Source organism: Rhinatrema bivittatum, chromosome 7 (genome assembly GCF_901001135.1).
Source record: "Rhinatrema bivittatum chromosome 7, aRhiBiv1.1, whole genome shotgun sequence".
Taxonomy (NCBI): Eukaryota; Metazoa; Chordata; class Amphibia; order Gymnophiona; family Rhinatrematidae; genus Rhinatrema; species Rhinatrema bivittatum.
Genome location: NC_042621.1, coordinates 286,377,478 through 286,403,305, shown reverse-complemented (window position 1 = coordinate 286,403,305; position 25,828 = coordinate 286,377,478). Strand labels below are relative to the sequence as shown.

Sequence of the window (25,828 nt, the reverse complement as noted above, 5' to 3'; positions counted from 1 at the left end):
GCCCACATTAAATTTCATCTTCCAGTCTTGCAAGGTCCTTCTGCAATTTATCACAATCCGCTTGTGATTTAACTATCCTAAATTATTTTGTATCAACTGCAAATTTGATCACCTCACTTGTACATCTTTCCAGATCATTTATAAATATATTAAAAAGCACCGGTCCAAGTATAGATCCCTGAGGCACTCCACTGTGAAAACTGACCATTTAATCCTACTTCCTGTTTCCTGCCTTTTAACCAGTTTGCAATCCACAAAATGGACATCACCTCCTATCCCATGACACTCTAGTTTTCTCTTAGAAGCCTCTCATGAGGCTTGTTGTCCCCTTCATTCCCTCTCTTTCTCTCAACTTCTCTCACACAAAACCTCGGAACCTTCCCCTGTGGAAACTCCTGAAGACTCCTACCTACTACCTCGTGGGAGGCATTTTATACTCCCAAAACAATGTCCCATTCCCTTAGAGGAAAGAACCACCCCTTCAGTCCCATAATATCCACACACCCCTTGAACTCCCTGAAAATCTTCTGGTAAAAAATGATTCCCAATAGTACCACACAGAACCACTCCTCTGAACTCTTGTGAACCTTCCACTGCTGGAAACTTCCCTTTGCATAAAAACAGACTCAGTAGCCAAACAGGGGCCACGTTAGTTTTAATTTTGAAGGCTGTATTTTCTAACAATGGATGTATAGTGCTCTGCAGCTCTGTGGTACTGAGCAGCCAAGGGTAACCAGGGAACAGGCTGGGCTCTGGCAAAATCTTTAATAAACCTCTTATTTGTGAAAAGCAACAAACAAAGCAACTTTGCAATTCCATGCAGTTCAACAAAACAAAATGTGGCAATGCAACTTATAGTTAGGGACATTCTCTCTCTCTCTCTCGGGGCTTCCTTCTTTCTCCTAGGGCCCACCCAACCCTTCTTATCCCAGGCTAAAGGGATCCTCCCTGGCCCGGACTTCCTTGCAGGGTTGGTTCTTAAGGAGAGCCGGGCCAAACAGCTGTGGCCAAGTTCTTTAAGGTGCTCAGAGCTCCCTCACAAGCACTGAACCAATTTTCATGGAACTACATTTTTTTTCAGCTCCGTTAAAAATGCTATAATTATCAGGTAAATATTTAACAGAAAATATCCCAAGGACACCAATCTCTCTCCAAGCAAGCCACTACTCACACAAGCCATTTGGAAGGGAAATAAAATGCAGTGGGGGTCATGGAAAGTCAAGAACAGAGAAAGTGGCCAAACAGCAACATTTTTTTAAAAAACGAGAGCTTTCCTCCCGGAACGAGAGAAGATGCATTGCAGCTGAGAAAGGCAAGCGCTTGCTTCTCAGCCTAACCTCTCCAGAAAGCGTGAACAGATCAGTCCTTCCCTCACGGCACTGCTATCAAATCCCCTTCCAAGATCTGTACGCACTACGCTCCTTCACCGCAGGCACAAAATCCCCATCTGGCCCAGAGGCACCGTCAGGTACTTAAAAGATTCGGGACAAGCGGGCCTGCGAGTCCTCCCTCTCCCTACGATCCATCCCCGGATTTTGATAATTAAACTGAACAAATCTCACGCCCTCCCCTTCCCCCTCTGAAAATGATCCTGTCAAAAACACAGACCTCTTACCTTAAAAATGTCAACTTCTCTCTCCCTTCCCCCTCCGGCACTGTTACTATCCACCGATCCTAACGTGCGGCCCAAGCCCAACGTCAGCCAACGTGTCGCCGCAGGCTCCCCATTTTATCGGACTGTGAAACGCTGTATTTCTCCAGTTTGTTGAAGGATCCTTTTCTCAGATAAGGTCATTTTCTCTTTCCATGTCCCTGATGAAGCACGAATGAGAAACACTGGCTGACGTCGGGCTTGGCCCGGACATTAGGACTGTCTGAACTACTTTTGTTTTCACTTTTTTAGCAAAATGGTTGGAAGATGATGTTTTTTTGAAGTTTTGCATGGATTTAATTCAACTTTCACTACTGGAACTTTAGATCTTCTTTATAAAAGCTACAAAAAAAAAAATCAAGCACAAAAATATTAAATATACAAGGTGAATGAACGAAGAAGCCGGGCGACCTACTATATATGGGGTACACTGACAGGCTTGCAGATACTTCGTTAAAAAGTTTGACTATAAGATGGTTTGGGTTTTGTTTTTGTTTTTTTAAACTACTGGGGTCAATATTCAAATCCTGGCTGGCTAAGTAACTTAATCGGATAACACTTATCCGTCTAAATACGCCACTGAATATCCGCGTATATATTGCAACTTGCACGGATATAACTTATCCAGCTGAAGTTTAGAACCGCTATTGAGCAGGTCTAACTTAGACAAACAACTTACCCAGCTAAGTATCAACATCTCTACTTAGCTGGCACCTCCCAGATCTGCCCTCAAAGTTCTCCAGCTAAGGGATTATATAGTAGCATAGTATCGTCAGCAGATAAAGACCAAATGGTCCATCCAATCTGCCCAGCAAGCTTCCCATGGCAACAAATGCCATTCCGTGCCGGTTACCCCCTCCCCAAGTGTCCGCCAAGGGCAGTAGCTGCCGCCCTGTGCAGGATACCCCCATGCCTTATGTTACGGGAGACTTCTTTCTCTATAGCAGCTCCAATTCAATGGAATCTTATTCTTTTTGAATTGAGGTCTTTGGATGATGTTAAAAGATTTGAAACAGAATTAAAAGATTTTTTTACTCCGTCGTGCCTACAACATGTAACATCTTGAAGTATGTGTAATATAGTTTTCAGAGAATAAGAATATGAGATTACGGTTATTAGGAAAAGTGAGAATATTGTGAGCAGAGAAATTATGAGTTTCTGTCGATACTAACTGACGAGTAATAAATTACCTGATTTAGGGTTAATATATATCATTATATGGCAGTATTTTTTCGTTAGTTTCTGTGAAACTAAATTTTGTCTGAAGTGTGTGTTTATTATTGTTTTTATTATGTATGTATATTTTGTTCATCGCCTAGGCCTTTTTTATGTTAGGCGATTAATAAATTTTAATAAATGAAATGAAATGAAAGGATAGTAAATCTTACAGGCAAAACCAAGGAACTGTCATACCTATAAACAAAATTACTGGCACATTTTTACATGGTGAGCAGCCTCCCTGATAATTCAGACAGACAATGCCGTTTGAATGTTCTTTGCTTTTGGACTTGCCGTAGAAGCTTTATCCCCAGCGTCAGCAGTGTCACCACCCCCAACCGTAAAAGTCGGGGCCCAATATTGGCTGTCTTCAGAATCTAATACCCTTTTTTTTTTTTTTATCCGCCCCGCCATCAAAACAGAGAGCAATGTTGCAGTTGTGTCAAAATCATACCAAGGCTAATTGGTTAAGGGTAGTAATCCCCATGCCTATCCAGTTAACTAGTGGCCGCTGAACTAAAGAGGATATTCAACGGCTGGCAGATAGCCGGATAGGTAGGACTTATCCGGCTATCTGCAGACTAAATATCAGGCCCTTTCTGGTTAGTGGGTTATAAACTTTTGCGTTTTTATTTTTTAATAATATTTAACTTTGTACCATGTAGCAGCTGTGTCAGCTTCTGTTCATTTAGAGATTCACTGAAAAACATACAATTTAACCATGAAGGCCTAAGCTTTTGTATACAACCCTCTTATATTCAGACTAATACGGTAAATATGTTTGGGCCACTTATTCGAACATTGCTACCTCCTTTTCCAACTACGAGGTCAGTGATGTTTATTTATTTGATTGATATTCTGCCTTCTCGCACCCAATAATTCAAACTAATAAGGATTTTAAAAAATCCTTGCTCTCCATGCCTAGGAAATTTTTAGTTTCCAAATGTCCTGAGATTTATTTATAAGACATTTTATATTCCTCCTTTTACCAAGAATGGTCTCCAGGCAGATTACAAAGTGTAAACAAATACTGTACATGTGAATCAACAATAAATTAGAATCAAATGTACAAGAGTCCAGAGGTGTATACCTTACAGTCCTTATTTGAAGTTCAGGTGGTTGGATCAGAAGACTGAAGGCTTCTGTAGGGAAGGCCTGGGCCAAAGGCCATGCCTTACTTTTTTTTTTCCTGACGTGAGGTAAGATAGTTCAAGGCATAAGTGTCTTGTTCCAAATGTTTTTGGTGCATAACAGCTGAATTTTATCCTGCTTGTGACTGAGAGCCAGTGCAGTTGACGCAGTATTGGTTTTATGAGAGCTGTTGCAATCCTGAAGAAGCATCGAGAGCAGAAGATTTTGGTTGAAAAGGATCGGCAAGAATCGCTTTACTGAGTAATTTTCAGAGTGTGAGATTGTGGGGTAAACTAATCTTCAATTTGTGTGCTTCATTAAAAAGGAAAGGGTGGTAGTTTTAAGTGTGTTTGCCCGATAGACAAGAAAGGTAGGAAATCCTAAGTGTGTCTTTCTTTCCCTCTCACCCATCGCTAAGCAGATTCATCGACGTGTGGACTCTTATCCCATTTAAGAGGTCAAGAAATATTTTTGCACCAAAAACAATCAGGGTTTTATCTAAATAGATAAATTGTCCCCTCGCAAGCCTTTGCCAAATTAACATTAAATACACCACAAATTTAAAAAGGACTTTATTTTACACATCCCTACTCCCATAGCAAACTAAACTAAGAAGAGATGCAGACAGCACTCCAACAGCAAGTTGAGGGCCTTCCAGTCTTTTGCACAAAGTGCCACGTGTACGATTATCGATCAGGTGGTAAGAGGTTGTATGTGTACGCCTGGTTCAAAGAGCTCTTGGCTTTCAGAGAACGAGGCTGACCTCTGGAGACTAGAGCGGCAGATCTGAAGATGAGGCAGACAGAGAAGTATACAGAGGAGACTTTCAAGGACACAGTAGCCAAGACCCAACTCCAGTCTGGCAGCCACTGTGCTGCCTTGGAGAAACAAGATCACCTGCAAGGAGAACATCAACTTAGTGTAGCAGGAAGTGAAACTGAAGTAGGGCCTGCTCTCCAGGTGAGCCATTATCCTTACTCGCACCAAGGATGGAACTCCAAGAGCATGTTCCCAGGCATGAAAGGTTACGTAGGCTGTCATAGCTGGTGATTCGATCGTTAGGAATGTAGACAGCTGGGGGATGCGAGGATCACTTGGTGGCTTGCCTACCTGGTATGAAAGTGGCGGACCTCACGTTTCACCTAGGTAAGATTTTAGACCATGCTAGGAAAGAGCTGGCTGTCATGGTACAAAGGAAGGTGTGGGAAGGAAGTTTTGGAAATCAAAATTAAGCTTTTAGGTAGAAAGTTGAAATCCAGAACCTCCAAGGAAGCATTCTCTGAAATACTCCCTGCTTTGCACACAGGACTCCAGAGGCAGACAGAGTTCCAGATCTCAATGCTTAAATGAAATTATGGTGCAGGGAAAAGGGGTTTTGTTTTGGCTAAAATAGCCTCTTTCACCTCACGTTTTAGCCATGCTGGTAATCGTTTGACCTTCCTTTCTTAATGCATGGAATACATTTGGACTGCGCTTCTAAGATGGTATCTTTTTAACAATGTCCTCGCCTGTTGCACACATTTTACCTTTATAGCTGCAACTTTCAGTGGGGTTTTTTTTTGTTCGGTTTTTTAACTATTTTTCTCATTTTACCAAACTTTCCCTTTTGAAAGTTTAGTGCTAGAGTCGTGAATTTAGTTACTGTCCCCCTTCCAGTCATTAATTCAAATTTGTTCATATTATGATCACTATTGCCAAGCGGCCCCACCACCGTTAAATCCTGCGCTCTATTGAGAATTAAATCTAAAATTGCTCCCTCTCTCAGTTACTGAACCAATTACTCCATAAAACTGTCATTTTTCCATCCAGGAACTTTATCTCCCTAACATGTCTGATGTTTCACTTATCCGGGCAATATTGGGGTAATTGAAATCTCCCATTATCACTGCACTACCAGTTTGGTTAGCTTCCCTAATTTCTCTTAGCATTTCATTGTCTGTCTCACCATTTTGGCTAGTGGATGGTAGTATACTCCTATCACTATACTCTTCCCCAACACACAAGGGAATTCTACCCATAAAGATTCAGTTCTGCATTTAGTCTCATGCAGGATCTTTATACTGTTGGATTCTATGCCTTCCTGGACATAAAGCACCACCCACCACAAAGATGCTCCTCTTTGTCATTGCGATATAATTTATCCCTGGTATAGCACTATCCCATTGGTTATCCTCCTTCCACCATGTCTCTAATGTGCCAAATACGTCTATGTCATCATTCACTGCTATACACTCTAATTCTCCCATCTTACTTCTTAGACTTCTGGCATTAGCATACAAACATTTCAAAGTGCGTTTTTTGTTTGTATTTACATTCTGCTTTTTAATTGATAGGGATACATTGGAATCTTTTAGCTCAGGTGAGGTTTTAGTTACAGGCACTTGGACTACTTTTCTTATTATTGGAACCTCTCAGTTGGGATGCTCTAACTCTAATGCTTCATTAGTATCCTTTGAAGATACCTCCCTCTGAACCATGCACTGCTGAGCAACTGTCGGCTTTCCCCTTTGTTCTAGTTTAAAAGCTGCTCTCTCTCTTTTCTAAAGGTTAGCGCCAGCAGCCTGGTTCCCCTGGTTCAGGTGGAGTCCATCCCTTCAGAAAAGACTCCTCCTTCCCCAAAAGTTTCCCCAGTTCCTTACAAAACTGAATCCCTCTTCCCTGCACCATCATCTCATCCACGCATTGAGACTCTGGAGCTCTGCCTGCCTCTGGGGACCTGCACGTGGAACAGGGAGCATTTCAGAGAATGCTACCCTGGAGATTCTGGATTTCAGCTTTCTAACTAAGAGCCTAAATTTGGCTTCCAGAACCTCCCTCCCACATTTTCCTATGTCATTGGTCCCCATATGTACCACGACTGCTGGCTCCTCCCCAGCACTGTCTAAAATCCTATCTAGGTGCCACGTGAGGTCCACCACCTTTGTACTAGGTAGGCAAGTTACCAGGTGATCCTCATGCCCACCCAACTGTCTACATTCCTAATAATCGAATCACCACCTACGACAGTCAATCTAACCCTTCCCTCCTATGCAGTAGCCCTGGGAAACACATCCTCAGTGCGAGAGGACAATGCACCTCCTGGAGAGCAGATCCTTGCTAAAGGATCATTTCCTGCTGCACCAGGTTAATGCGCTCTGATCATGAGACCTTCCTCTTCCAAGGCAGCTTCAGGGCTGCCAAACTGGAGTTGGGACTTGGCTGCTATGTCCCTGAAAGTCTCATCTATTTACTTCTCTGTCTGCCTCAGCTCCTCCAGGTCTGCCACTCTGTCTCCAGAGATCAGACTCATTCTCTGAGAGACAGCAGCTCTTTGCACCAGGTGCACACATACAACTTCAAACCGATGGGTAAAAAATCAAACATGTGACACTGGATGCAAAAGACTGGGAGGCCTCTCTCTTGCTGCTGGACTGCTGCCTTCATCTTAAATTTGTTCGGTTCCTAGTTAGGTTTAGGTTGCTATGGGAGTAGGAATGCGTACAATTATGGTCCTTTAAATATATTAGTGTATTCACTATTTATCTGGTAGTGACCTACAAGGAAATTTATTTATTTTTATTTATTTAAGGTTTTTATATACCGGCATTCAAGATAAAATCCCATCATGCTGGTTTACAATAAAACGATGGTGCATGAACAGAAAACACAAACAGGAACTGTAGTGCGGAAGAGAGCAGTTACAAAAAACAGGGATGCTTAAACTGGGAGCGGAAGGAAAAAGAAAAAGGTTAAAAGCAATTTAAATATTTACAACGAACAGTTAAATGAGCTGGTTGTGTTAAAGACCTTAAAACTGAGGGATGTTAGCTGGATGATTAAATTCTTGATAATTTGTTGCATATAATATAATATATATATAATATATATAATATAATATATTATAATATAATGATTAAATTCTTGATAATTTGTTGCATATTTCAGTATTTAAATTAAAAGGCTTTTTTTTTTTTTTTTTAGTGTGAAGCTGTCACCTGCCTATAAATTAAAGGATAAGTTAGGAGTGGGTGGGAGGGAAAGACAAACACACAAACTCCTGGTTTTTGCCTGCCCACTGACTAGCTATTTAGTAGACACACAAACACTCTAAATAATATACCCCAATAGTTTACTTCTCTCCAAAACTCCCAAAGCAGTACTTACCGATTCTTTTCAGCCACCTGCAAGGTGATCCTCTCCTGTCAGTGCTCCCACTGTATGCAATTCTGGTCACCACATATCAAAAAAGATAGCTGAATTGTAAAAGATATGTTGCAAATTATAGTAAACTATAGAAAATATCTATTTCTATAATATTCTTTTATTTTCATTGGTTTTTAAGTCAATTTTTTAATTTTAGATTTTGAATCTATAATTTGTATTGCTCACTTTCAGCTTTAATGTATGGTATGTTTATTTTTAAATTTATGTATATCGCATTGATATACTTATGCAAGAATTGCGATTCATCAAGCCTAATAAATAAATAATACAGAGAAGGGAGACCAAAATGATAAAGGGGATGGAAAGGTTCTCCTATGAGGAAAAGCTAAAGAGGTTAGGATTCTTCAGTTTGGAGAAGAGACGGATGAGATAGGATATGATAGAGATCTATAAAATCATGAGTGGAACAGAATGGGTGAATGTGAAACTATTATTTGCTCTTTCAAAAAATACAAAAACTAGGGGACACTCCATGAAGTTAGTAAGTAGCACATTTAAAACAAATTGGAGAAAATTATTTTTCACTCAATGCCTATTTAAACTATGGAAATCATTACCAGACAATGAGGTTAAGGCAGTTAGCGTAGCTGGGTTTAAAAAGGTTTTGGACTGGTTCCTGAAGAAGTACATAAATGGTTATTAACTAGATATACTTCGAGAAAGCCATTACTTATCCCTAGGTGTTAGCAACATAGGATCCATCTACTGTTTGGGATCCTACCAGGTGCTCGTGACTTGTATTGGCTACTGCTGGAAACAGGTCACTGGGCTTGATAGACCCTCAGTCTGACCCAGTATGGCAATTCTTATGTTCTTATGCTCTGTCTCCTACCAAAATTATAATGGCTGCCCCTGTATTAGCAGGTCGAGAGAGGAGGGTTGTTGCGCACAAAACTTTTCCTCTCATATATTCACACACATGCTCAATCACACATGCTCTTTTCCTCACACTTATCCATCTCTGGAAGTACAAGCAGCAGTCTCCTTCTTCAGCCCCCATGGCCAACTTGGTGAAGGGGTGGGGAAGAGGGGCAAAGGACTCCTCTTTTTAAGGGTCGACGCTCCTCCTGCTTCTCCATTCTTTGGCTGCATAGGCCAACTCCATGCTGCTCTACCATTCGGCTGCGTGGGGGCCAACACTGCAGCCTGAGCCTGCTCCTGCTCCTTCCAGCACTATGATGGCATCAACGCACAGGCCCACGCAACACCACTTTTTCCCCACCTGTGCGGGCCCCGAAGAAGAAAAAGCCTTTGTGGCTCTGCCTCCACGACTGTGGTTCTCTGGGCAGCCAATTAGTCTGGCCAGTGCTTCCAGCGGACCCTGCAATTGCTAGGGAAGAACAGTGCAAGGGATTTTTTACAACAAAGCAAAACGTTGTTTTTAAGTTGACCTTTCTGCAACACTCTGTGCCCTTCCCTTTCCAGCCTCTCCTTTTGGAAGCAAAAACATGAGGCTATTAAAAAAAGGGCTCTTAACGCAGCATATGTTTTTTTGATTGAAAGGATGGGTTAACCAGGGTTTTTGGCTGTTGGGTTTTGAAGTGTTGACATCATTGTTGGCGATTCTATTCTATTTCAGTGTGGGGATGAATTTAGTTCACGCCTCATGAATTTTTCTTATTTATTGCTGCATGAACTGTGTTTGTCGTTACTAAGTAAATGTGTAAGCTACCTTGATGGCTTACCAAAGGAAAAAAAAAAACGAGACAGCATATAAATACAGTAAAGAAATAAACGAGAGGCAATTTAATGCGCAATGAATGCATCAGACACATTTTCGTTGGCACAACCGGCAGATAGTGATCCCAAGCTCGTTTTATTGGAACCTAGGGAAGTCCTTAATTCTCTCTGGAGAGCCTTTCCCTCCCCCATCTACTGCCCAGGAATGAAAGTTCAAGGCTTTTAAAAAGTGTTTTGGAGAGACGTGATAAAGCTCCATCGCAGCCCGGGCAGAGGAGCGTTCGCCTTTGTCCGGACACGCTCAGATTTACAGGGATCCTTTCACAATCCGAGATTGTGCCTTTTCAGAAAACCCCGAGCGTCATGGCTGACTAATCGCTAATTTGCATGACGGATCATTTGTTCGCAGTGCTATTAATACTCTTTCAGTCCATCCTGTTCCTGATAGAAGCAATGTGAGAAATCTGCCTCTTAATGTCACAAAAAAATATATATATATATCCCCAAATACAAGTGATAAGTAGTTTTACCCTTAAGCTTACTCTTCCCGTTTCTTTTTCTTTGACATTTTGCCTGGCAGTTATCTAGCTACCGGGGTCCACACCCCTTTATATTCCCTCCTGTCTGGCCCAGTTATTGCTGGGACAGTCTTCAGGCCGCAACGTGACTGCCCTACGAAGATGGACTCTCTCTCTTCCTCTGCAGCATCTCTTATCGTGCAGAGAAGCAGCAGGGACCTCAAACGGAATGCGTGTGCCCCGCACATCAGCTCTGCTACTGGGCTGTCAGGCTGGCCCCCTCCGTTTCTTCATAATTCGGGAAAGAGTCAGGCGTGACCTCCAGGGCAGTAACTGTGATCCTACCCTAGAAAGAATAGCGGAACTGGGCAATAATTGAGAGTCAGTTTGTGTCTAACAACGCAACTAGGAGATGGTACTTGATCGTCCTTATCTGCTCTCACGTTCTGTTTCTCCTCTTCCACAGGCTTTGATAATTATCAAGGAAAGTCATTTACTTGCGGAAAATATATTACGTCAGGAAAGAGGTTTCCTTATTTTACAGGGCCACATGCATAGCACCCCCCCCCCCCTCCGAGAAAAGAGACATGCATGCAAAATTAAATGACATTATCGTCACAACACTTAGCTCTTACCCTCTAACAATAACATGGTGGTTTTTCAGATAAGGCCAATTTGGCCTGGTCAGTCTGCCTAATAGATCCGATATGAGAAAATATTGATTACTAGTCTAGGAACAGCAGGCACTGCTTCATGAAATACAGATGATGTCGGCAGCTAAGGACCACTTGGTCCACTCAGCCTGCACGTCGGTGCCTGCCTATTTTGCTTTTGCAAGTCTTACTCAATCCGCGGTGATCTCCTTCCCACCACCAAGGCTTGACCTCTGCTTTGGCTCCTATCACCTCTGCTGGAAGTCTGTGCAAGGTGTCCGCCACCTTCTCAGTGAAAACATTTTCACATTCCTTTTCTGCCTCCCTCCATTAACGTTAACCCCTTGCCCTTCAGCTTCTCATTCTTTCAAAACATCCAGCAGGCTTCGATAAAATACCAGCATGTTGGTAAAATACATTTTCCCTTTTTTCTTCAGAATGCATTGCAGTACTACTGACATCTATAGCGCTACTCGACCTACTCAGCGCTGTACAAAACACATAAGAGGCGGTTCCCTTCTCCAAAGAGCTTACCATCTAATCAAGACAAACATACAGAGCAAAAGAGAGGTTGGAAATTTACAAAGAAAATAGTTAAAATCAATAAAGCTGTAGATAGGATAATCGGCATCAAGATTTAAAAGCAGCCTTGTGTGTGTGTAGGGGGGGTTTAGACTGGCTTTGAATAAGGCAAGAGAGGGAACACGACGCACCAGCTCAGGAAGACTATTCCATGCATATGGCACAGCAAGACGGAAAGCACAGAATGAGGAATTGGCAGTGGAGGAGAAGGGCACAGAGAGGAGTGACTTGCCCAATGAGCATTATTCACCAGGAGGCGTGTAGGAAGAGATAAGAGGAGAAGTAAAGAGGAGCGACAGAGTGAAGGCTTGCAGGCCAGGACGAGGAGCTTGAACTATATGCAGAAACAGATTGGGAGCTAACGTAGTACCTTGAGAAGAGTGCTATATGGGTGTAGCGACTTTGGTCAAAAAATGAGACGCACAGCTGAATTTTGGACAGACTGTAGTGGAGAGAGATGGTTCACTCAAGACCTGTGAGAACCAGGTTGCAGTAGTCTAAGTGGAAGGTGATGAGAGAGAGAGTGGATAAGGATTCTGATATTGGGTCTTTAGAAAGGAAGGGATGGATTTTGGAGATGTTACAGAAAAAGGAAAATGGCACATTTTAGCAGTGTTTTGGCTATGTGTAGAAAAGGCGAGAGAGGAGTCTATGATGACACCAAGGCTGAGGGAACTGGGAGGATGACATGGAAAGAGGGGAAGTAGGTTTGGAGGGAAAAGACGAGGAGCTGTCTTGACCATGTTAAGTTTAAGGTGGTGGCAGGATATCCAAGCAGCAGTGTCGGACAAGCAGGCTAAGATTTGAGACTGGATTCCTGTTGAAATTTCTGGTGTAGAGAAAATCTGGGAACTATCATAAAGATAGTACTGAAAGCCATGGGAGGAGATCAGAGCAACAAGAAAATTAATATAGGAAGAGAAGAGGGCCCAGGACAAAGCCCTGAGGCACACCAATTGATAGTGGGATGGTGGTGGAGGAGAGCCCACACTAAAAGTGCAATGGGAGAGGTAAGAAGAAAGCCAAGACAGGATGGCGTCTTGAAATCCAAGCAAGGACAGGGTGTCAAGGGATAGGTGATGATCAACAGTCAAAAGCAACAGATAGGTCAACGAGGATAAGGATTGAATAAAGGCTTTTGGTTTTAGCCATAAGCAGGTTAATGGAGACCTTAGCAAGAGCAGTTTTTGTGATCTGTAGGTGGTGAATATCAGGCTGGTGTACATCAAGAATGGCATGAAATTAAAAAGTCAAGACAGCAAAGATGAAAATCACATTCAAGTAGCTTGGACACGCAAGGGAGGAATGAGATGGGATGATAGCTAGCCGGGCAGGTAGGGTCCAGGGAGGGTTTCTTTGAGGAGTGGTGTGATCGTAGCATGTCTGAAAGCAGCAGGAACAGTTGCAGGGGGAATACAGCTGGGGGAAAATGGGATCGGAGGAACAAGCAATACGTTTGAAGGAAGAGAGAAGATAGGCAGTTTCCTCCACTCTGATTTCAGAAGGTGAGGGTGTTAGGGGGGGCGACATCTTTAAGCTATATGTACGAAACCTGCATAACCTACAGTATAGGCCATACTTCCTTTGGATCCACTTCAACCTTGCCAAATGTCTTTTTGCAGATATGGTCTCCAGGGCTGAAGATGGTACCTGCAAAGAGGTGACATGACTTCGCTTTTTCTAAAAATCTATGTATAGTAGTAATGATCCCAACTGCTTTGTCACCCTCTCTGCCTATATGGAGATAACCAGAGATGACAACGACTACTAGCTTTTCCTCTCCAAAATGATATTTGGCCTTTGGATTTCTGCACTCTAAATGCACAATTTTATGCTTAAATTTAAAAACAAATAATAATGCAGTGGCTAAATCACTGACTAGCCTTCTAATTTTTTTATTTTATTTTTTTTAAGAATTCATCATCATATCCACCTCTTTCGGCATGTCTTCTTATCCTTTATGCCAAAAACTGGTCATCGAAAGTCAAACCAAAAACTTCAGTTAAGGAATTTTAGCTTTTGGAAAGTTAGTTCATGACAAATTGGAGTAAACACTCTAACAAGAAAAAAAAAATTGTAATTTTACTGAAAACTTAATACATTTGTGATTTTACACTAACCTGACAGAGGAATAATAGCTCTCAAATGTTAGCCAGGAATGTATAGTTATTCCAGTAAAAGAAATTAAAAAAAAAAAAAAAGGAGTCATCTGTGACTTGTTTGTTGACTTCTACCTCCATGTATCTAAGTGGACTAACACAACCGACAGGCTGCTTTATCCAGGGAAGGAACCTCTTATCCCTTGGACTGCAGCCCAGAATGTTCTCAGGGGGTCAATTCGTTCCTTAACTGCAGTGCCAGCTTTGACTCTACTAGTCTGGGAATCTCAAACCTCACCCAATCGTGCTCATTTCATGCATGCAACTCTCTGAATATCCTGCTTCAATGCAGGCTTCATGGTCCCCCCTCTGCCAATCCAATCAGTTTTCATCTTTGATTCCAAAGCACACATCCTAAAATACGCCAGCTCAGGCTTGCTTCCTATTTATTTTGATTTTCTGTTACAATTGCTTTTATTCCTTCTTATTTTTTTTTTTAATTATACAGTGCAAAAGAAAACCAGCAATATTCAAAATGCCAATGATTATTCACAATACCAACGCATGCAAACTGTATTAAGCGGTCTGCTTTTTGCCTTGCCAAAAGTTGCATATGACTGAGATGTGCTGGCGGGTCTGCTGAAAGACCTGTTCAGTAGATTCCTGGAAACGGGAGTGGTGCCGCAAGATTGGAGAAGAGCGGTGGTGGTCCCGCTTCACAAGAGAAAGCTGAAAACTACAGGCTGGTCGGTTAGCCTCACCTCGGTGGTAGGAAACTTAATGGAGACTCTGCTGGAGGAAAGGACAGTGAACTATCTGCAATCCGGTGGGTTGCTCAACCCAAGGCAGCACGGATTTGCCAAGGAAAGGTCCTGTCAGACAAATCTGCTTAATTTTTTTTTGATTGGGCTACTAGAGAACTGGATTGAGGAAGAGCGCTCAATGTGATTTACTTGGATTCCAGCAAAGTTTTTGATATGGTCCTGCATAGGGGACTCGAGAACAAAATGAAAAGCTTGGGAGTGGGCAACAAGGTAGTGGCATGGATTGTAATCTGGTTGATCAACAGGAGACAGCGCGTAATGGTAAAAAGAACGGTGTTCAGTGGAGTGCCACAGGGATCGGTTTTGGGACCAGTTCTGTTCAATATCTTTGTGAGCAACATTGCAGAAGGGATAGAAGTTTGTCTTTTTGCGGATGATACTAAGATCTGAAACAGAGTGCACACGACTGAAGGAGCAGAGAGAATGAAAAGAGATTTAAGAAAGCTTGAAGAATGGTTGAGGATTTGGCAGCTGAGATTCATGCTAAGAAGTGCGTCAATCCAAAAGAGCTTTATGTGATGGGGGGGCGGGGAAGATTAATGTACACAGGCTGGTGATGGTGTCTGTCGATCTGAAGGTGGCAAAGCAATGCAACAAGGCGATAGTTAAAGCCAGAAGAACGCTGAGATGCACAGAGGAAAAACCAGTAAGAAAAAAAAAAGGAGGTAGTGATGCCCTTGTTCAGGTCCTTGGTGAGGCCTCACCTTGGATACTGTGTTCAGTTCTGGAGACAGTAACTCAAAAGGGCCAGAGACAGGATGGAGGCGGGCCAGAGAAGGAAGTCTTAAGAGGAGAGGCTGAAGGATCTGAATACGCATACCCTGGAGGAGAGGAGGTGCAGACCTGCAGATACCTGAAAAGGTTTTAATGATGCACAAGATTCGAACCTTTTCTGTTGGATAGGAAACAGTAGAACTAGGGGGTCACGAAATGAAACTCCAAGGGGGGGGGGGGGGGAAGGAAGACTCAGAACCAACATAAGGAAGAGGGTGGTGGATGCCTGGAGTGCCCTTCCAGAAGAGGTGGCGAGGATGTAAACAGTAAACAAATTCAAAAGCCTTTAGTGGGATAACACTGTGAATCTCTAAAGGCTGGTAATGAAGAATGGCAGCTAGTACCCTTAACAGAAGGCATGGGGGATTACGAACCTTAATCAATTAGCCTTGATGCTTCTGACACAACTGCAACATCGCTCTCCTTTTTAACAGCAGGGGAGGGGGTATTGGATTCTGACAACAGCCAATGCTGGGCCCCCGACTTTTACAGTATAAGGTACTGATACACTGACATTAGGGATAAAGCACAGGGCTGCTCCCAAGCCAAGTCTAAAAGCAAATCATGTTCAAGCAGCATTGTCTGAATTATCAGGAGTGCTGCTAGCAGTCATTTGTTATGGGTTAACAGTTGCTTGGTTTTGATTGTAAATATTACAATCCTTAACATAAGGTATGGGGGTAACCTGCCCGGAGCGGCAGTCACTACCATAAGAAACTTGCTGGATGGACCATTTGGACTTTTTTTTTGCCATCATGACTATGTTACTATATTTTTGTGTCACTCAGCGCAGCCTTCAGTTTGGTTCACCACCCCCTCCCCATCAGCAATACGATCATTACAGTGGACTCGGATTTATTGCATGCCTGGCCCTGTAACAATATTTGTATTCCTGTGTAGTGCAGCTGTGCGAGACACTTAAAAGATGGATTGCGCTGTAGTTATTAGCAATAGCCATTCCACAGTCCATTACAACTGTCCTTACGGAGGGGTCCTTAAGGAGTCTAATTACTCCCTCAGTCAGGTCTTCTTAATGTCTCTCACCAGCAACAGGAGGAAGAGCTACTGTTCTGAAGTGGGATTTTTTTTATAACATCAGTTTCAGCAGTTCAAGATGACAAAAGTGAAAGAAAAGCTTAGATCAGCAACTGCAATCTCTCCCCATCTCATTCCACAGCAATCACACACACACACACACACACACAAAAAGCCATCTGTGTTAATTCTTTACCTCGGATACTTCAGGACGGTCGTAGATGATGCAAAGACGTGGTTTTTTTGTGAAAGCATATGCTGGCTGAGGTATGGCCATGTAGTAGGAGTGGACGAAATGCTATACTGTATACCGTTTATATTTAGTGGAGGCTGAGAAGTAGGAACGTTATGCAAGTTTGAATGATATGGATCAGGGATTATTTTTATACTTGGATTCTATTATGGTATTTGGGTGGATGGGATTTTGGATTTTAATTGTATTTACTGCGCCGTGATGACGTGGCTGGACCGTGGCAATTATTTAAAATGTTGAAAAATTGCCCTGAGCTGTGGAAAAAGCGATAAACAAAGTGCGCATAAGTAAAAAAAAAAAAAAAAAGGACAGCCATCCTGGACAGGGCCCGCCGCTGCTGAAAAACACAGTAAGCGGCGACGTTCCCCATGTGCAACGTATGCAGGTTTTACCAAAGCCCACCTCCCTGCTTCCTGATCTGAATCCTTGCTCCGCCGCTAATCGCTGCATAATGAGCAAAAGCTGGAACTTCATGAACACTCAGTCTACAGTCTGAAAAGGGAAAAACAAACTACAAGGCAGTGCGGTCGCGCAGATAAACAAAAGATGGGACTCCTCGGCCACCGTTTACCGGGGCAGTGCATGGCGGAGATGCTGAAGATAGGATAGGTCAGGATTACTACGATATTCCCCAGGGTTCAATCAGCTGCCAGATCCGGTAAAGCTAGATTTAATGTCCGCTGAAATGTTCAAGTAGTGGGGAAGACACAACACTCGCTGTTTCTAGCATGAACTGTATTTATTATTATTACACAACTCTATGGCGCATAGTAACAGACAGACGTACAACGATAAAGCAAAAAATTCCATGGTATTTTAAGAGTTGCTTCCATTCCAACGGGTGCACCGACAAATCTAGGTCTGTATGACAGGCTGAGATGATAACATTTGTTCGCAGCTGGGGGTGGTCTGGCAAGCCTACGCGTAGAGTAAAACCCAGACAGCCCAGCAGAAATGCAGGCGCTCAAGTAGTCAGGTGTAGCTGGCAGGCTACGCGCTCCTTGCCTTGGCAGCGTAGGGATGCCATCCGGAAAGGGCCACCGGAATCCCAGGAAGCCAGATGTTCTGATAACAGCTGTGCTGGGCGAGATGGATTACAGCGGGAACTTAGGGTTGGCCCTGGGAGGAGAAGGGTGGAGAGTGCGGGCTGAAAAAATAAAAAGGGATCTTGCGTGCTCAGCTACCCGGGGAGGGCAGAGCACTATAGAGGAAGACAACAAAAGAGTGTCTTGGATAAAGAGCAATATCCTACAGGTGATCACTCTATATGGCAGCTGGGATATATCCTTGGCAGAGCGGGCAAGGGCCAATTGGTCTTTTCCTGCCATCACCCACCCTGTTACTACACCTCTCTCTGTTTTCTAACAATAGCCCCAATGGTTTGTAGTCAATGAAAAGCAATAGGCAAAAGGCATATTTCTGAAATGCTGGCAAACAACTACATGCCATTAGAGGCCAGCACGGCGAGGACTATTACTTATAACTGGACAAGCCGTTAAGCCCGTTAAAACGGGCTACATCCCTCTGTCTCTCACCTCCCCCTCATTCTCTCTCCCCTCCACCCCCTACCTCCCTCCCTCTCACCCACTCCTCCCACTCCTCCCTCTCCTCCCACTCAGTCCCTCCCTCCCACTCAGTCTCACTCCCTCCCTCCCCCCTCTCTCTCTCCCTCAGTCCCACTCCCTCCCTCCCTCCCTCCCTCAGTCCCACTCCCTCCCTCCCTCCTTCTCTCAGTCCCACTCACTCTCCCTCAGTCCCACTCCCTCCCCCTCTCCCTCAGTCCCACTCCTTCCCTGTCCCACTCCCTCCCCCCTCTCCCTCTATCTCCCTCCCCCTCACTCAGTCCCCCCCTCTCCTTCCGTCCCACTCCCTCCCTCCCACTCACTCCCACTCTCCCTCAGTCCCACTCCCTCTCTCTCCTCCCCACACTCTCCCTCAGTCCCTCACTCATCTCTGTCAGTCCCTCCTCTCTCCTCTCCTCTCTCCTCCCTCGCTGCCCACAGCCGTTAAAAGGGGCTACACTCCCTCTGTCTCTCACCTCCACCCTCATTCTCTCTCCCCTCCACCCCCTACATCCCACCCCACTCCTCCCTCTCCTCTCACTCAGTCCCCTCCTCCACTCAGTCCCACTCACTCCCTTCCCTCTCACTCTCCCTCAGTCCCACTCCCTCCCCCTCATCACTCTGTTCCCATTCCCCTCCCTCCCTCTCACTCATGCTCCCACTGCACTCTTGTCCCACTCACCCTCCCTCTCCCTCAGTCCCCCTCTCCCTCAGGTCCCAACTCCTTCCCTCTGTCCCACTCCCTCCCCCCTCTCCCTCTATGTCCCACTCCCCTCCCTCCCTCAGTCCCACTCCCTCTCTATCTCCCTCCCCCCCTCACCCTCCGTCCCTCTCCCTCCCTCCCACTTTCCCTCCCTCCCACTCACTCAGTCCCACTCCCTCTCTCCCCTCTCCACTCAGTTCCCACTCCCTCTCTCTCCTCCCCTCTCACTCAGTCCCTCCCTCTCTCTGTCAGTCCCTCCTTCTCTCTCTCCTCCCTCGCTGCCGCCGCTGCCACCCGCCGCCACCGCCACCCAACGCCGCCGCCGCTGGACGCCGCCATGCCGCTGCCACCCACCGCCGCCGCTACCACCGGACGCCGCCGCCGCCACCCAATGCCACCGCCGCCACCACCGGACGCCGCCGCCGCTGGATGCCGCCATGCCGCTGCCACCCGCCGCCGCTACCCAACGCCGCCGCCGCTGCCACTGGACGCCGCCATTGTTTTTTCTTTTTTTCTGACGCTGGCTCAGACCGACGTGCTCGCCCGCACATGCGCGGTAGAGCTGGTCTCTACTGCGCATTTGCGGCACGTCGGTCAAGCTTCGTTTATTAGTATAGATATCACCGCTGTGCCTACCTTAGGAATGCAGCAAAAACACACAAAAAAAAAAAACCAATACACAGAAGTTACGGTCATGAACGGCAAAAACTGGTAAATAACAAGCCTCCGCACCTGACCTCATAGCCACTAAACCTTTACCCCATCTTCTATTCACTGCTCAGAAATATGAGCATTTCTGTAACCGGCATTACGAGAGCTCATTCCAATACTCGGCTATCAAATGTACCAGTTACTGGCATGTGAACGGCATAGGTTTTTCACATCTCAGCTTCTTGATCTGTGACTGGACTGTCAGTATTTATAAGAGAGAAAAGTGCAACCTGCCTTGTCTGCAAGGTCTCTTAATACAATTTCCTACCACACATTATGAACTCTGGCCCTCTCATTTAATTCCAGGTATCATCTGACCTTGTCTGCATTTTACCTTGATTGTCACTGTTTTATGGTTAAGCCATTTTGATCGTATGAAGGATCAGAAAAAAAAAAACCTCCCCAGCTGAATTAAATATAGGGTGGCTGCCTGCCCCAGCTCTATCCTGACAGCACGAGGCGGTCTTGATTTTGACTATTTCATCTGTGAACTCTTAGTTTTGCTTTACTTAGAAAACTGTGGAGCACAAAGCCATGGATTTTTATGTTTGCTTTTGCAATCCGCACTGATACTTGTGAATTTTGCAGAATAGAAATATTTAAAATGATAGGAAGAGATGAAATGAGCTTAGCAGGACTGACCCAGGTTAAGTGGCCACCCTCATTAAAAAAATGGACAGAGACCGAGCCCACAGTAAAACTCTGGTAAGTTTTACTCTCGTAAACTCCGGTACTGCTTTCCTGTGCTACACATATGCATTAAAACTAGTGCTGTGAATAATAGTGCAGCAGGTCTGAACCATACGAAGTCAAAATGCTGGAGCCATCTGCTAACAGATTTTTTTTTTTTTTTGCTATGCCCTAGGCTAGTACAACATACAGGGGCAGCCAACTCTAGTCCTCAACATCCATAAATAGGCCAGATTTTCAGGATATTCATACTGAAAATGCATCCAATACATTTTCATAGGGAATAGCCACTGCTATTAATTGCATCAGTAGCATGGGATCTTCTTTGTGTTTGGGTAATTGCCAGGGTCTTGTGGCCTGGTTTGGCCTCTGTTGGAAACAGGATGCTGGGCTTGATGGACCCTTGGTCTGACCCAGCATGGCAATTTCTTATGTTCTTATACAATGGAGATGGATCATGAAAATCTCTTATATATATATATATATATATATATATATATATATATATATATATTTGTGGAAGTCCTGAAAACCAGACCAGTTTGTGACTCTTGAGGATCAGAGTTGATCACTCCTGTACTTCAGTAAAGCATTTTACAAAAAAAATTAAATAAATAAATAAATAAAAGTCAGCTTCAAGCAGAAAAGCCACCACATTTTCCAGGTCAGCCCAGCTGCAGTGCAGGCTACTGCCATGAGGGTAGACCTGGGTTGGATTCCTTGCTCCAAATGCTGGCTCAGCCAGGGTTAGAGATGGCTTCAGAGACACCAAAGGTGGCCGAAAGGGCCAGCCCTAGGGCCTAAAATTGCAGGATCCCAGAAGCAGCCCCTGGCCCGGAGCTGTCACTAAATTAAGTTGTGAGGAGATATACAATAAGGTGGGCGGGGCAGGGGAAATCCCACCGTTGTGGAGACTAAAGTGGAAGCCCAAAAAAAGCAGGAGAAAAACTACAGATTCATAAAGTGGGAAAAAAAAACCCAAAACAAAAAAAAACAAAACACTATTCCGTCAGTGTCTCGTTAGCCTCACAATTTACACTGCTCCAAAAGCAGCTTCCACTTAGCGAGGGTTACAGTAAACTGCATATCAGGCACATTCCCGAAGGAGGTTAAGCACCTTTCCTCCCTGCCTTCACCCCCTCCCCTCCTCTCCGTCTGCTCAACATCCCCTGCCTGCACTCTGTGTGCAAACTGCAGCCCCACAGAAAACTGGGTATTCTCACCAACCCATGGCACAGTTTAGGGTGCAGGGAGCTCAGAGCTGATCAGAAAGGCTCCTCTTTAATTTTGTACTCCAGAACACTAGGTGAATGTTGTAACAGTTCCTCCTCCAAGATAAGCCAGGCAGCCAGCCCCCAGTGCTCAGGCATACGTCTCGAGTCTGCTGACCGATGAGCTAAGCTGGCTTTCTAAAATGAGATGGGGCCCTCTCTGCAAAGTTTCTCCCACTTTCTCAATGGCAAAAAATAAAAATAAAAGAAATCCTTATTTATTTTGGCTGATGCTGCTTAACTTATTTACTGCCCTAACTCTCTTCCATTTTTTTCGGCCTCCAAGTGCCAAACTGCACCCCGTCTCCTCGTTCTTTATTAAGCACAAGGTTAAGGGGGGAATGTGCATTTCAGTCGGCTCAGTTGGGGGGGGGGGGGGGGGCTCCCCTTTCTGACTTCTCCTGGAATAACTGCAGCTCCAGTGTCTCCCAGTGCTGCTCGGCCTCTCCGATCAAAGAGACCCTCCCATCCCCCATTCTGAAGCCCAGCTGCTCAGCTGTCACCGCTGGTGCCAGGCCCCTGCCTCCTGCACCATGCACTGCCAAGGTCAGGGCTTTGCAAATCGGATACTGGTACCAGCAAATGAGCTTCTGGTTAGAGTTTATATATTGCAAGCAAAAAAAAAAGTTCACGCTTGAGCAAAACATTTTATATGCATAGAAACAAAAAAAAAAAAGGGAGGAGGGAGTTTACCAAGATTAAATACAATTCGTTTAAAAAGTAATTAAGGACCTGTGCCAAAAATAAATGGGTTTCATTCTCTCAGCCTGTGAGCACAGTGACTGCGGCAGCCTGGTGAAGGAGCCGTCAGGCGAGCTCCTGTCCCGCCTACTCCACGCACCGCCCTCAGATTCAGCTCCTGGAGCCGGGCATCGCCACATGGCAGCCCGCAGGTGCAGATTCAGCACACGGGGAGCTGCAAAGCACCGGTGGCGGGGGCACCTCCGTTCCTTTGAACCGGGTTTGATGTTAAAGTGAGACGCCAAACTATGCCACATGCTGAGCTATCCGTAACGCACAGAAATAAAAGCTGCACGTGACATATATATATATATATATATATATATACACACATATGGACCAGATAACATACATACAATTAATTCCATTGTTTCCTCAGTGTGGCAAATCAAGAAAGATGCATATTATTAGCAATGAAAAAAAATCTAAAAAATACTTAAAATTTGCATATTAAAGCCAATAGCTAATACTACATTACTCCCAGGAGCTGCTCTGATGCAGAAGAAATAAGAGGGAACAGCACTCACGTCTGAGCCGTCCCCGCCTCCCCCGGAACTGCAGCCCAACCCGCGCCGCTGCTGCCGGAGTCGCTGGCCCGCCGGCTCCCGGGTGCCCCGTGCGTCCTCGCGCCGGTGTCAGGCCGCAGCCAACAGGAACCTCACGCGGGCAGGACGGGGCGTGCTCTTAAAGCTGCAGCGTCCCCTTTTCTCTTTTTCTTCCCTACCCCGTGTGGGGAAAGGCTGGGCTCTCTTCTGATTTCGAGGAAGGAAGAGAAATGTGAGGCTCGGAAGTCATTTCAGTTGGAAATCTGTTTTCATCCTCTCTTTTTCAGGTTGTGGAATTTTGATATGGAACGATGTAGCATTATCGTTATTAGCAAGAATAAAACAGCCATGGTCAAACATTTACTTTATTTGATGACGGCCGCCACACATTTTGTGGATTGTTTTACTCATGACTTTGCCTGGGGCTGTGGTAATACTCCCTTACCATTACTTGTTGATTATAAATATTTTTTTAAATTCTTTTAAATGAGTGCAGCAACCTATGCAATTCAAAAAGTCAAACTGCTACCTGCCCAGCAGTATGCAACAGCAATAACAATAGCATGTCCCGGCCTGCATGTACTTGAAGAATAAAATCAGTTCAATGAATACTCAGAGGCAGTTATTTGAGTGGAATAATAAAAGCTGCAGACTTATTCATGAACCCTGACAAGGGAGTTTAACCTATGTACGAGAACCCCTCTTAACATATAGCTACCAATATTATATCTGGTTAGTCCAGGCCTTTCAAGCAGTCTTCCACATTCAAGCAAGAGCAGCAGCCCGCCTGGGACCACGTGTCTCCCATTCCAATGAAATAGATCCAGACCTTCCAGACAGCCCGCTCCGTGCATGCAAGACCGGCAGCCCTGCTGGCCTGTGACACGGCTGTATCTTGGGGCACCGGTCTGACACCACAGCAGAGCCTAGAGCCCATGCACGAGGTGACCCCATTTGTTCTAGCACGAGCCTGGTTGCAGATGACACTGCTCAACTTTAACCCTGCCCCCCAACTGTGACATTGAAAATACAAGTGTAATAATCTAGGAATTTGAACATAACATAAGGAGTACATTCCTAGTTTCACTAAAAAAAAAGTAGTGACTAATAGGCTCGTATAAATGCATCACAGAAGGGTGGGTGCACAGCTCGACTTACCCCACATGTCCTGAGGAGAAGAAAAATGGGCTGAGCCACCTTCTTCCCACCCTCTTATCCGTCACCTCAGCTCCCCACCCAACTGATCCCACAGAATCATGTCCCCGGCAAGATGCATGGAAGTGATCCTCTCCTCACCCTTGCACCCATCACAGCTTGCCAGTCCCCAGGTAACCGCATGGGACTGGAGCGGCACGGGAACCATGGCAACTTGTGGTATCTGTGCAGGTTGCTTGGCCCCTGACGTTAGCCATGGTATCCTGAGGCACATCTGGGCCCACGTGCATTTGAAGAAATCTCAATTCAATGAACACTCACAGACAGTTATTCAAGTGGAATAACAGCTTTATTCATGAGCCTTGACAAGGGGAGTCTAACCTATGTACCTGAGCCCCTGTAAACATATAGCTACAAATATAAGCTGAATCTTGGGTCACTAGTCCGACGCCACAGCAGAGCCTACAGCCCAGGCATGAGATGGTCCCAGCCGTTCCAGCATGAGCCTTATTGCAGATGACACGGCTCAACTTTAACCCTGCCCCCCCGGGCTCAGGTATCCCACCACAGGACTCGGGTACCTCGCAGAGCTTGCCCAGACCTCTCCCCTCCCCCGGCAAACACCAAGCTGTGGCCTTGCCGTAATTACACTTAACCTGCCCGCAAACAGAGATTCTCTGTCCCTTCTACAGGCAGATATTGCCCGCATAGATGAGCAGATGCCAATGGTCTAAACCAATGCATCATCAAGCCTGGACTCGGCCTTATACGTGTGCATGCCATCGGGTCGGAACGGTTCTGCGTGAGGGATGTCCATGCCAGAACACCCACACTAGTGTAACAAAACTGCATCCCCTGCAGAAGACAACGGAAGCTCTGCGTACTATTCCTGCCTAAGCATATGGATCCAAGTCATGAGATTATGAAAAATGCTTTCTCAAGGAGACCTAATCAAACCTAGTTTATTTTATTTTATTTATTTATTTGTCAAGTTTTATATACCATCGTTCAGTTTCGCCATCACAATGGTTTACATGATTCGACTGGTAGAGCTAAACAGAGTTCATTTGCTATCTAAGAGTTAATGCAAATAGATGTTACAAGATACATAAAAGATTTGTGAGCACGTATAGGTATTATAAGTGCATATAAGACTTAAAGGTACATCTCCGTGTTGTAGGTATCAATGTCCATAAGCGTGGTAGTGTAATGAGTTAGTGCGCATGTAGAGGCATTATAGTACATATTCCAGGTGTGCGTAAACAATGTTGGTTATATATTTTCAAGTGGTTGCAAGTGTTTTACTGGATCATAAGGTTGAGGAGGGATTTCATTTGTTGTTTTGGTAGGCTTTGATGAATAACCAGGTTTTTAGTTCTTTCTTGAAGGTTTTTAAGTTTGGTTGTGTTCTTAGTTCTGTTGGGAGTGTGTTCCAGAGTTTGGGGTTTCCGAGAGTTATGGCTCTATCGTGGGTTGAGGTTAGTTGTTTAGGTCGTACAGGTGGAATTTTCAGGAGGCCTTTGTTGGTTTAGCGGAGGTTTCGTTGCGGTGTGTGGAGTCTTATCTTTGTTTTTAACCAGTCAGTTTGCTCTTCGTGTATTAGTTTGTGTATTAGGGTCAGTATTTTATACTCTGTTCGGAATAGAATAGAATAGTTGCCTCACACCGCTGGCCCTTCCCTCCCTTCCCCCAGCCACAGTTTACTTAACTGAGCATGTCTTAACTGAAATAAGTCCTCACGCCAGAACTCATTTAAGGTTATGGCAGGCGGCTATATAACGTAGGTTAATTGGGTTGAACTCTTTGTACAGCCCTGGTCAGCAGCACAA

At 44.7% G+C, this 25,828-nt stretch overlaps 1 long non-coding RNA gene across 1 annotated transcript in view; it reads right to left on the bottom strand.

Moving 5' to 3' along the window:
* Positions 1 to 23,073, bottom strand: part of LOC115095965 — a 63,091-nt gene extending 40,018 nt beyond the window's left edge. The window contains exon 1 of the long non-coding RNA XR_003857924.1: positions 22,827 to 23,073. This is a non-coding gene — a long non-coding RNA (uncharacterized LOC115095965). The remainder of the gene's footprint in view (positions 1 to 22,826) is intronic.
* Between the last annotated feature and the right edge of the window lie 2,755 nt (positions 23,074 to 25,828).